At 49.7% G+C, this 12641-nt stretch overlaps 1 protein-coding gene across 9 annotated transcripts in view; it reads left to right on the forward strand.

Annotated features, from left to right (window-relative positions):
* Positions 1-12641, forward strand: part of CCDC70 (coiled-coil domain containing 70) — an 86971-nt gene that overhangs the window by 29060 nt on the left and 45270 nt on the right. For 2 of the 9 annotated variants that reach the window (XM_055542235.1, XM_055542232.1), the window contains exon 2: positions 649-778. The exons of 5 other annotated variants lie outside the window; for them this stretch is intronic. The gene's annotated coding sequence lies outside the window, so the exon portion shown is untranslated. Of the gene's footprint in view, positions 1-648; positions 779-1799; positions 1993-6808; positions 6920-12641 lie in introns of those variants that run through there. 2 more of the 9 variants (XR_008700925.1, XM_055542236.1) reach the window with 2 other exon arrangements.

Genomic DNA, 12641 nt, shown 5'->3' on the forward strand with positions numbered 1-12641 from the left:
GCTTTTAAAAAGCAGATATCTGTCCTCAGTGTTCCCCAGGGCAGGGTCTGACACTCTGTCCTTTCAAAACGTTCAGCAAGTAATTCTGAGTGACAAATATGCTCTTGTGAGTCCCTTGGACTGCAAGGAGATCCAACCAGTCCATCCTAAGGGAGATCAGTCCTAGGTGTTCATTGGAAAGACTGATGTTGAAGCTGAAACTCCAGTACTTTGGCCACCTGACACGAAGGGCTGACTCATCTGAAAAGACCCTGATGCTGGGAAAGATTGAAGGCAGGAGGAGAAGGGGACAACAGAGGATGAGGTGGTTGGATGGCATCACCAACTCAGTGGACATGAGTTTGGGTAAACTCTGGAAGTTGGTGATGGACAAGGAGGCCTGGCATGCTGCGGTTCATGGGGTTGCAAAGAATCAGACACGACTGAGCGACTGAACTGAACTGAACTGAATATGTGTCCGAAAATCATCAGCTCTTCCTAGCACACATTTTGGGGTTTTTGTTTCGTTTTGCTTTCCGACTGTGCCATGTGGCTTGTGGGATCTTAGTTCTCCGACTGGGGCCTGAAGCCCGGGCCACAGCAGTAAAAGCGCTGAGTCCTAACCATTGGACTGCCAGGACCTTCTCATCAAACATTTTCTGTTTAAAGATGAAGCACCATCATCCCCTGGCTGACCGAGGGCATCCAGCAGCTCACCTGTGAAGGCCATGGACAGCAGCAGTGCCAGGAACGTGAAGAGCAGAAACACAAAGCAGGCTGTAAGGAGGACTGTGTGTGGGTGAGAACACAGAGACTCTCCTTTCCTTCCCACTGCAGTTTACTTACATGTTGCATGAAATCTGCCCTTTCTATCAAGACAGCAGATGATGGCAGGGGGTAGGAGGAGGTCTTCACTTGGCGGGGCTTCCACACCAGAGGCAGGAATTCAAGCCAGGACTTGCATCTCTGAGACAGCTGAATGTCTTTTCTGATCTGGCTGCCAATTCCAAGGCCCAGCTTTCCTGCACAACCTCTCCAAAGTGACAGCTTCTAGAAAAGGAGTTCATGAGCTGCTGCTCTGCCAGGGCCAGGATGCCAGGAGCCACTGGCATTCACAGAGCCAGGCAGGATCTACCCTGTGCTTCCTGGGCGCCTGTACCCACCGCAGATGGCTCCTCCCTGCCCTGCATAAGGTTCTCTGACAACTCGCTTTATCACTTAAGGAATCTTCATCACGAAGTCTTCTTCTTCCCTTCCATTTATTTATGGGTTATACATCCCATAGTGTTAAGTGTCAGTTGCTCAGCCATGTCTGTAGCCTGCCAGGTTCCTCTGTCCATGGAATTCTCCAGGCAAAAATACTGGGTGGGTTGCCAGTCCCTTCTCCAAGGGATTTTCCCAACCCAGGGACCAAACTCAGGTCTCCTGCATTGCAGGCAGATTCTTTACTGTCTGAGCCACCAGGGAAACCCATATATCTCATAGTATCTGATATGATATTATTTATGCTGTTCTGGTAAAAACGAAATACATACACATGTAAGAGCTATGAAACACAAATAGTGTCATTTTGGTGATTTTACATCTGCATTAAATGCTCTTATAATTGCATTTAAAACTGTCATTATAGGGAATTCTCTGGCAGTCCAGTGGTTAGAACTCAGTGCTCTCATTGCTGGGATTCTGGGTTTAATTCCTGGACAAGGAACTAAGATCCCACAAGCCAAAAAACCCCCACAAAAATCTGTCATTATATAATACTAAGGTGAATGATAAAATTTATGCTACTAACTTTATTTTTAAATACGTATTTGTTACAGCATGTGGGATCTAGTTCCCTGACCAGAGATTGTACCTGGGCCCCCTGCATTGGGATCATGGAGTCTGAGCCACTGGACCGCCAGTGAAGTTCCTATGCTACTAACTTAAAATTGTTAGTAAAAAATTTTTTTTTGTTTACTTAAAATGACATTAAATAGCAAATGAAAAATACTATGACAGATCCAAAGAGACTGCAGAAGAAAGGGAAAAGCTTTCTCTTTCAATACCTTGAACAGTTTTATCCCAGCTTTTTGAACAAGATGCTCTGCGATTTCATTCTGCAGCTGAGCCTGGCAAGTCCTGGGGTGATCTGTGGATCATGAGGGACACAGCGCTGGCCATGTGGCAGATTAAAGGGAGAATGCCATTAATCTATCCGTATCTGTTTTAGTTCCCAGTTTACAGTGGGGGTTGAGGAAGAAATTTGTTGCTGATACATGATAGAAAAACAGGAAGTGGATAAATCCCATCTCTATTCCCGGCCTTGGGCTTGTTACCAGGATGATAAAGTGATCAGCATCCTAAAAAGATCCTTCATTGCTCTGCGAGCTTGTGACAGATGGTGCCACCTGGCCACACGTGTAAGCCAGGTGTTCAGTGACACAGGAGCCCCTGTCACGCAAGCCTCCTGCCTTGGAGCAAGGCTGAGAGAGGGGGCTGGGGCAAGAACATCCCTCAGGACCACCCAGAGGAGAGCATGAGGACCTGTCCCCTGGGTGTGGCCAGGGCTCACAGCCCACTCCACACTCTCCAGCGTTGACAGCTGAACTCTTCATCCCTGAGGCTTCCATGTCCTCACTTAAGGCACGAGCATAATTATAAGACTCTCCTAGGAGACTTGTTAAAATGATTAAATGTCATAAGGCACGTAAAGCACCTAACACAGGGTCTGCTACACGATAAATGCTCTGTAAGTGTTGGCCCTTATCATCATCACCATTATTCTCCTCCACTGTCAGGGAAGGGGTGTTGTTGTTTAGCTGCTAAGTCATGTTAGGCATGTGGCTTCCCTGTTATCTCAGACACTCCCCGGCCCCCAGCCCCGGAGTTCAAATAGAGAACTGAAGAAACGATGAAGGAGGGAGACCTGGTGTGTCCCGTGGACTGGGAATCAGCCGCCACGGGAGACAAATAAACCCGCCCTCACTCCTGAGCGCGTCTGCAGCCCGGCTTCACTGGCGCCAGCCTCTGCATCACCACCGCCAAGGGCTCAGGCTCATTTTCGCTCTCACCCTGGGACACGTGATTCTCAGATTCCCTTTGGCCACTCTGGACCCAGGAAGTCAGAATCTCTGCCAACGTGACCTGGGAATCTGCATTTCCAACCAACTCCTCCGGGGACTGTGAAGCAGGCGGTCCAGCCGCCATTCTTTTTATAAGCGGTGGCTGGAGAGTCTTCAGCCCAGTCTTCCTTAGAGCCTGTTTGCTCAGGGAAGTGTGAGGTGCTGGGGCCACGCTGGGCTGTGGGATTTCACTGGGAGGGAAGTCACCAGAATGACCCACGTGAAGGCCTCTTTATCCCTCAGTGCTAATAAGGACCACCCAAGCCACAGCCAGGGATTGGGATGCCCGCCCCTATTCCCCTGCGTCCCAGGAGAGCAGTCGGGGTGATGAACACCCTCTAAGACAGTGACTCAGTTTCCCACTGACTTTGCTTGGGCCAGGACAGGTCACCGACAGCAGTGACCACCTCTAATGAACACCACCATGCCTTCAAGTTTGCTGCTGCTGCTGCTGCTAAGTTGCTTCAGTCGTGTCCGACTCTGTGCCACCCCATGGACTGCAGCCTACCAGGCTTCTCCGTCCATGGGATTCTCCAGGCAAGAACACTGGAGTGGGTTGCCATTTCCTTCTCCAATGCATGAAAGTGGAAAGTGAAAGTGAAGTCGCTCAGTCATGTCTGACTCTTAGCAACCCCATGGACTGCAGCCTACCAGCCTCCTCCGTCCATGGGATTTTCCAGGCAAGAGTACTGGAGTGGGGTGCCATTGCCTTCTCCCGCCTTCAAGTTCACTGAGCGCCAATTCCAGTGTGGCTCAGGGTGCCACATCCTGGTTTCTGATGAAATGAGTTTCCATTGAGTCTGTTTAAAAGAACTCAGTGAAACTGCTAAATCAACCGAGAGTCCTAAAGGAGAAGATAACTCAGGATTAATGGTGATAGGAGGACATTAGAATCGAGATATACAGGGAATCTAGAAAAACAGTACTGATGAACTGATTTGCAGGGCAGGAATAGAGGTGCAGATGTCGAGAACGGACTTGGACATGGCAGGGGAAGGAGCGTGGGACGCATTGAGAGAGTAGCTTTGACGTGTATACACTGCCTCGTGTGAAACAGCTCGCGGGAAGTTACTGTGGGACACAGGGCGCTCAGCCTGGTGCTCTGTGATGACCCAGAGGGATGCGGTGGGAGTGGGGAGGGAGGCAGGCTCAAGAGGGAGGGGATATATGTATCCTTACAGCGGCCTCACTTGTTGTACAGCAGACACCGATAAAACATCGTTATCCTCCAATTAAAAATTTAAAAAATAAGACATGTTAGCAACCAGCTATCCCTCCAAATACATGACCAAAAGTATCAAAGCATGTATCCAAGGGGGAATCTTGGTAAGACAAGTGGGTGGCTTCTGGCTCAGTCTGCTGTCCGGGATTTCTGGAACCTGGTGCCTTTGAAAAACAAGTGTAGCCCCTGCTCTCAGGCTTAAATTGTTTAATGGACAAACTGCAACCAGGACCCGGCAGTTTTGTCTGCAACACCACCTTCTGGGGACTCCACTCAGCTACCAAACACCCTGGAAGTGACTGGCAGAGAGTTCAGGAGCATAAACGAAGTCCTCTTTCCAAACTGCCCTCTCATTTCCTTGCATCTTTAAAGGCACCAAATCTTCAGTCACCCGTGCCACTTCTGTCCTCTTGGTACATCCAGGGACTCTCTCTTGGCCTAATTTTTTTGCATTCTTCCCTCTTCTCCATCCCCGTGTCAACACCTGCATTGTCCTCTCACCTGGCCTGTTCAACAGCCCCCCACTAACTCACCAGCACAGACCTCACGCCCCATCAGGGAGATGAGATGGGTACCCAGGAGCCAATACAAATCAGTGTGTGAGAGGGGCCACCAGGGGAGCACAAAGAGGTACAGGCGCCCAGAGGAGGGAGGGGTCCTGAGGAAATCAAGGAATGCTTCCAGGAGGAGGTGTAGCGGCGTTGTATAATGAATGAATGGGCAGGATTTTGACAGGCAGAGTGGCTTTTCAATCAAAAAGAAAATCCTACAGGAAAAGATTCAGGGAAGAAAAGCTCAGGGTGGTTTTGGGGAGAGGCAAAGCCCCCCATTTGGCTGAGCGTAGGTCCTCCAACAGATAAGTGAGAGATACAACTGGAACCAGGACCTGAGAACAGGGAAGGTTTCCAATCTACCTCAGGGCATTTGCATTTGATTAGGAAGGTAAAGGGAGTGGAGGACATGGAGCTGCAAAGTGACATGAAGTCAAATCATTTGGAAAAACCTGGACCAGTGGGGTGGTGATGGGGCTGAGAGACCAGTGAGGAGGTTGATCTGTAGTTCAGCCAGGAGGGTGATCTCGAAATGCAGACAGGGCGGGGACTTGAACACCAGTGAGATGTGCTGATAAAGGAAAGGAGCAGAAAAGCACTCAAGTGCTAGGCCTGCGTGTGTGCTAAGTCGCTTCGGTTGTGTCTGACTCTCTGGGACGCTGTGGACTGTAGCCCACAGTAGGCGTGCCCAGAGGTGAAGGGGGCTGTGGACCCAGAGCCGTTCTGGGGAATAAAATGTCACGGTGTGCCTGAGGAGGGTGAGATGGGGGGTGGGGGCAGGCATATCAGCGAGAGGAGAAGCTTGTATTAGGAGCTGGTAGATCATTCACCCATCCGGGCATTCAGGGGACACTCGCTGTGCTCCTACTGTGTGCTGGGCACTACTGGAGGTGCTGGGGGTGCAGCAGTGAATGAGATGTCCTTGGAGGAGAGGGAGGTGAGGAGCTGCTGACCAGATGTGGCTATCAGCACGTCAGGGTTGCCAGGCACCGAGCCGCCATCTCCTTGTTCTCCTGACCCATACTTTAGTCCACTCGACCCTCTGCCTACTGTTTCTGAGTATTATTGCTCTAAGATAAGTCGCTTAAGACTTCCCACGAGGTTTCCTTTATTCAGACACCAGTTATAAACAAGACCGGACATCTCACCTGGAGGTCAATGCTTTCATTCCAAGGAGCCCCGAGGTCTCTAAGGATATCCCAAATGTCAAGACAAAAAGCCAGGGCCCTCTGCAATGTGGCTCCGCCCCTCTGCACACAAAGCGTCCCCCACCCCCACCCCCAAAAGGCGAGGAAAAATCCAGTTTGGCAAGGAGACAGGGTGGGTGGGGTGCGAGGCAACCCCAACCCACGCCCACTCCGCTCTCCCTGTGTGTCCCCTGGCTCTGCTGCCATGACTCGTTGGTTGTATCAGGGACTCCATCCACTCTGACGTTTTCAAACACATATTGTGTTGAAAACACATCCTGTGCACGAGGAAAAGCTGAAGTTTCCTCAGTTAGGAGCAGAAGTAGGGGCACCGAGAGACGGCAGGACACTGCGCCCGCAGCCGCCCGCCCAGGGCCGCCCTGAGCCAAGCACAGACCACCCACAAGGCTCACTTTGGGCTCCAACAAGTCACGTGATCTCAGAACCCCCACCCCCACCCCTCCCCAACCAATGCTTCAAGGCTAGGGCACTTCTCAGAGCTGCAACTCACCACTGCTGGCAATTTCAGAAATGCACTGATGCCGTGCCTCCTCCGCACCTCTCGGCATGGTTCTTGCTTGCCAACAAAGTTCTGGGAACCAGATCTAATTTATTCAGAGTTTATCAGAAAAATCTGCGGCAGGATCGCCTCAGCACCCATTAACGACCTCCGTGTGTGTCACCTTGGCTGCAGTGACCTCGGTCAGACTGGATTCTAGACGCGGCTTTGTCATCCGTCAGCCTGCAGGTGCGGCCTTGTCAGCCAGGATCAGACGGAAACATCTTTCATTTCACAGATGAGGGGACCGGGCTCAGAGAGGTTAAGAGGCTTGCCTGCAAATGCACAGCTGGGAAGATGCAGGGCCTGGAGAGAAGGTATCATTTACTGAGCTACTCCCGAGTGTCAGATGTTGGGTTTGGAGGAGGAAATGACAATCTACTCCAATACTCTTGCCTGGAAACATTCCATGGACTGTCTTCCACCAGGCTCCTCTATCCATGGGATTCTCCAGGCAAGAATACTGGAGTGGGTCACCATTCGTTTCTCCAGGGGATCTTCCTGACCCAGGGATGAACCCTGGGCCTCCTGCACTGCAGGCAGATTCTTTACCAGCTGAGCCACCAGGGAAGCCCTATTATACTCAAAACATAACTCACATTTCATTCTCTGTGGAATTAAAAAGATCAAACATTTAAATAAAATACAGAACCAAACATCCAACCAATCAGGTGTAACAGCAAATTCCCCTACTCAGGGAATGAGGTGGCCCTGTCAAGGCATTCGATGGGGGCTGTGGTGCTCTGCCCCTTTGCCCCCAGTGCTGGGCTACGATGCGACAGGTCTGTAATCTTCTACCATTCTGTTGCTTGAGAGAGTTCAGCTCCAGGGGTGGGGGAGACGGGAAGCTGGCTGATCCAGACAGGACCTGGGGCAAAAACATCCGCACTTCCGCACTTCCGTACATAAAGTCCCTCCAGGAACCTGTCCTGAATGAGCATGGCTCCATTTGCAAACACGCTTTTTAAAGAGACCTCAATGCTGGTACCGCAGCATTCGGGGATGCTCCCAGCTGGCTCTCTGGAGGGGAAGGACCTGAGTGCAGAGGGTGCTGACAGTGACGGCGGGTGGGGGGTGTGTGTGTAGAGAAGGAGGTGGAAGTGAAGATGGAGGAGGACTGCACACCGCCCGCTCAGTGCGGACCTGCTGGCAGGATCATCCCTGGCAGCGCTGATCCTCTGCTAACTCACCAGCAGGGTGATCCCGCCAGCGCTTCCTGCTCCAGGGGTTACAATGAGATACGGGGCTTCTCTTTCCTATCACTTTGCTTCTCGGACGCATCACACTCAAACCTGCCTTGGTACTCAAAGGAGCCCCTCTGCAGCAAGTCGGAGTCCATGGGATGGGAGACGGGTCACCTGGAACCAGAGGCAAGTCACCAGCGCCCTGCCAGGGTCTTCCTCACGTCACTGCATGCCATCCCCTGGCTCCCCAGAAGGTACAGAGAGAACTGAGAGTCAGATGGTTCACAGGCTCAAAGCCCCCTAGCTACCGAGTGGTAGAACGGATTTGCAATGAGGCTTCTGTGACTCTATTTAAAAACTGGTCTCTTTGACTTCCAAGCCCAGTCTCTCCCCCTTATCCCAGGGCAGGAGGAAAGGGGAGGAAGTCCAGAAAGGAAGGGCTTTCCGGTGGGAGTCAAGAGCGGCAGGAAGTGGGCACACCTTCCCCATCAGCGCTGTGGGTGTGCGGTCATGTTTCACCAGGTAAGGAGTATCGTGCCCATTCCACAGATGAGAAAACGGAGCATCAGAAGAGTTAAGAACTTGCTCAAGGTCACATAGCTAGATGAGAACTCAGGGGTCATCAGCTCCATCAAGCTTGAGAGGTTTGCCCTCGCTCGACCAGAGCTGGCCCCCACAGTGTGGAGAAGACAGGACTCCAGGCATCAGAGCAGAGCACGAGGGGGCCACATACCCTGTCTCCGCGGAATGCAGTGCTGGGGGAGTCCCAGTGAGCGCGGGCGGATCTGCTCCTCCTGCCTTTCCGGCAGCAACCGTGGAAGACATGTGTGCGACACCTAGTAGGTCTTCAATATACATCTAATGAACGATCCTGTGAACTGCTATGCAAACATCACTTCACGAGGATTCACCCTTTCCACAATGTCCTTGCAAAAGCTGTCACCTTGGTGCCCCGACACACAGAGAATCGGGAACAGCAGCCTCCTCTCCATCACTGACCTGCTTTTCACCGACAGACATGAAGCTAGACCAGACTGCCGGCCTCATGTGGCTTGCCAGGGGCACACCTCTGTCAAACAGAAAGGGGGTCCCCAGTCGTGGACAATTGGCAACTGAATGAATTAGATTTTTTTGTTGGTATCCACACTTATTGGGGCTTCCCTTGTGGCTCAGCTGGTAAAGAATCCACCTGCAATGTGGGAGACCTGGGTTCCATCCCTGGGTTGGGAAGATTCCCTGGAGGAAGGCATGGCAACCCACTACAGTATTCTGGCCTGGAGAATTCCATGGACTGTACAGTCCATGAGGTCACAAAGAGTCGGACACAACTGAGCGACTTTCACTATCCCTTTCACACCTGTTGAGGTCAATTACCACAAGGGTGCCATGTAAACTAAACCACTAAAACTCCATCTAGAAAAACAACTGTCCTGTATCCAAGGATGAACTCAACTATCCCAAAGGGCAGGAGGAGGTTTTGGTCCAGCATGGCAGCCAAGAATCTGCCTGTAATTCAGGAGACCCAGGTTTGATCCCTGGGTCGGGAAGATCCCTGGAGAAGGAAATGACAACCCACTCCAGTATTCTTGCCTGGAAAATTCCATGGACACAGGAGCCTGGAGGGTTACAGTCTGAGAGATCACAATGAGTTGGACATGACTGAGTGACTAACACAATTCAGGGCTTCTAAGGGTCTTTCCTAACCTCACTCTTCGAGGTGAAGAACTGGTATGTCCCCCTTTATGCCAAAGAGCTTGCTCTGAATCTCATCATCTTCTGGGGTGTCTGGGGGAGAGAACCCCACTCCCCATGTCCCCAGAAACATTACAGAACACGTCCCCAACCCCTGCACACCTCTCTTTCTGTCTCAGCTCCTGATGGGCGGCACCCCTGCCCTCAGACAGCCCTCCAGAGGTTTAGGACTGGTGAACTTCATAGCACAGGCCCCGGGTACCAGGGAGCAGCACGGGAATACCACTGAGAAGCTGGTGGAATTTCCTTCTCAGGGGTTGGTGTGGACTTTGCATCTAGCCAACACCTTCCTCTTACATCATAGAAGGGAAATAACAGAGGGAGGAGAAATAAGGGTAAACTGTTCCTATTTGTGTGGCAGAGTTGCCACAGATGTATGTGTGTGTGTGTGTGTTCAGATGCTCTGATGCTGCTGCTGCTAAGTTGCTTCAGTTGTGTCTGACTCTGTGTGACCCCGTAGACGGCAGCCCACCAGGCTCCCCCGTCCCTGGGATTCTCTAGGCAAGAACACTGGAGTGGGTTGCCATTTCCTTCTCCAATGCATGAAAGTGAAAAGTGAAAGTGAAGTCGCGCAGTCGTGTCCGACTCTAGTGACTCCATGGACTGCAGCCCACCAGGCTCCTCCGCCCATGGGATTTTCCAGGCAAGAGTACTGGAGTGGGGTGCCATTGTTCAGTCACTCAGTTGCGTCCAACTCTTTGTGACCCCATGGACTGTAGTCCATCAGGCTCCTCTGTCCATAGCATTCACCAGGCAAGAATACCGAAGTGGGTTGCCATTTCCTCCTCCAGGGGAGCTTTCTGACCCATGGATCAAACCCACGTCTCTTGCATCTCCTGTGTTGGCAGGCAGATTCTTTACTACTGTGCCACGTGGGAAACCTGCCACAAATGTGTAAATTTCCATTAAAACAACATGTGAACTGTTCCTAGTATACCTACAACCCAAGCTATTCCAGTGGAAACCATCTGTATTTGTCTGTGTTACATCATAACAAGACACACATTTGCATGTGGGCCACTAACTAGGCTAAGAGGCACATGCTTTAGTCTGTGAACCTTGAAGAAAAAACGAAAAACAATGTAGGGATGCAGAGAGATTTTTAAAAATTTAAATATCCCAAGTTAACTGTTTTCTTGTGTGTGTGTGTGTGTGTGTGATTAGGTGTTTCTTTTTTTAATTGAAGTACAGTTGATTTACAATGTTAGATTAGCTTCAGTTATACAACATGATTTAGTATTTTTATAAATTATATTCCATTTAAAGTTATTATAGAATATGGGTTCTATTTCCTGTGCTGTACATTACATCCTTGTACCTTATTTATTTTATACTTAGTTGACTGCTTTCTCTAGTCACTAACTGAAAATAATGGTAGAAACATCCATTTAGAAAACCAGTGATATCTTTACTGGTTATAACATCAGACCCAATGAGACAAGCCAACACCAGGTATGAGATCCATCTTATAAATGAGGCCATTCTCATTCCAGTAAGCCCTTTACTTTATAAACTGGCAAGATGGATGAGAAGTAAAAAAGACTGATGTGTTGCTACTTCTGTCACACCTTAAAGAATGTTCTCTGGGAGACAGAAGGCTCTACATGGGAACTGAGCTTTGACCCCAAGCTAGAAAGAGATGGCGTTCCCACGCAAGGCTGCAAATGCTGGACAACAGACTTCGTAAGTGATGCTCAGCATCACACAATGATAAGGAACGAAATGTTAATTAAAACAACCATGAGTATCAGCTTTCGCGTATCGGATTGACAAGATGAGGAAACAGTTTAGGATTCTAGTGAGGGGAGAGGGAGACAGCTCAGTGCGTCGTCGGTGGGAATGTGAAAAGTGCCACTTCATTGGAGGGTGATCACAAGCAGAGCAGGCAGGGGGATGTGTCCAGGGCAATCCCATTCATGGAAAACTGTCCGCATGTGACATACACTCGTAGGAAAAGACAGAGCACACCAGTGAGCCGTGGTCAGTAACCATTTTCTGCGGGCAGAAGCAGCCACAGCAGGACCCCGGGGCGGGGCAGAGGAAGCAGTGGAGGTGGGTGTGCAAAACTTGTTTTCTTCTACTTTATAACCTAACACTGCTCCACTTTTTTACCCACGAGCAGGTTTGCTTCTATAATTTAAAACATTCAAGGGACTTCCCTGGTGGTCCAGTGGTTAAGACTCCACACTTCCACTGCAGGGGCAGCAGGTTCGATCCCTGTTCAGGGAAACTCAGATCCTGCATGCTGCACAAAAGTGAAAGTCTCTCAGTCGTGTCTGACTCTTTACAACCCCATGGACTAAACAGTCCAAGGAATTCTCCAGGCCAGAATACTGGAGTGGGTAGCCATTCCCTTCTCCAGGAGGTCTTCCCAACCCAGGGATCAAACCCAGGTCTCCCACATTGCAGGCAGATTTTTACCAGCTGAGCCACTAGGGAAACGCATGCCACACAGTGCGGCCAAAAAAAAAAAAACAAAATACAGAAATAATTCATACAGTTTAACAGCAAAAAGCAACCTGATTAAAAAGTGGGAAGATGTGAATAGGCATGTTTCAAAGAAGACACGCAGATGGCCAACAGGTACATGGAAAGATGTGCAACATCATTACCTGTCAGGAAAATGAAAATGAAAACCACAATGAGATATCACCTCACACCTGTGTGAATGGTTATTATCAAAAAGACAAGAAATAACAAGTGCTAGCCAGGGTGTGGAGAAAAGGAACTTCTCACACACTGCTGGTTGGAGCATAAGTTGGTGGAACCAGTGTGGAAAACAGTATGGAGTGCCCTCAAAAAATTAAAAATAGAAATACCATAGGATCCAGCAATTCCACTTCTGGGTATTTATCCAAAGAAAACAAAAACACTAACTCAAAAAGATATATGTGCACCCCCAATTTCACTGTAGCATTATTTATAATAGCCAAGATATGGAAACAAAAAAAGTCTATCAATGGTGAGTGGATAAAGAAATTGTGGTATATGTACATTAGAATATTATTCAGCCATAAAAAGTAGGAAATCTTTCCATTTGTGACAACATGGATGGACTTCAAGGGCATTATGTTAAGTGAAATTAGTCAAACAGAGAGAGACA

This window comes from Bubalus kerabau, chromosome 12 (genome assembly GCF_029407905.1).
Source record: "Bubalus kerabau isolate K-KA32 ecotype Philippines breed swamp buffalo chromosome 12, PCC_UOA_SB_1v2, whole genome shotgun sequence".
Taxonomy (NCBI): domain Eukaryota; kingdom Metazoa; phylum Chordata; class Mammalia; order Artiodactyla; family Bovidae; genus Bubalus; species Bubalus kerabau.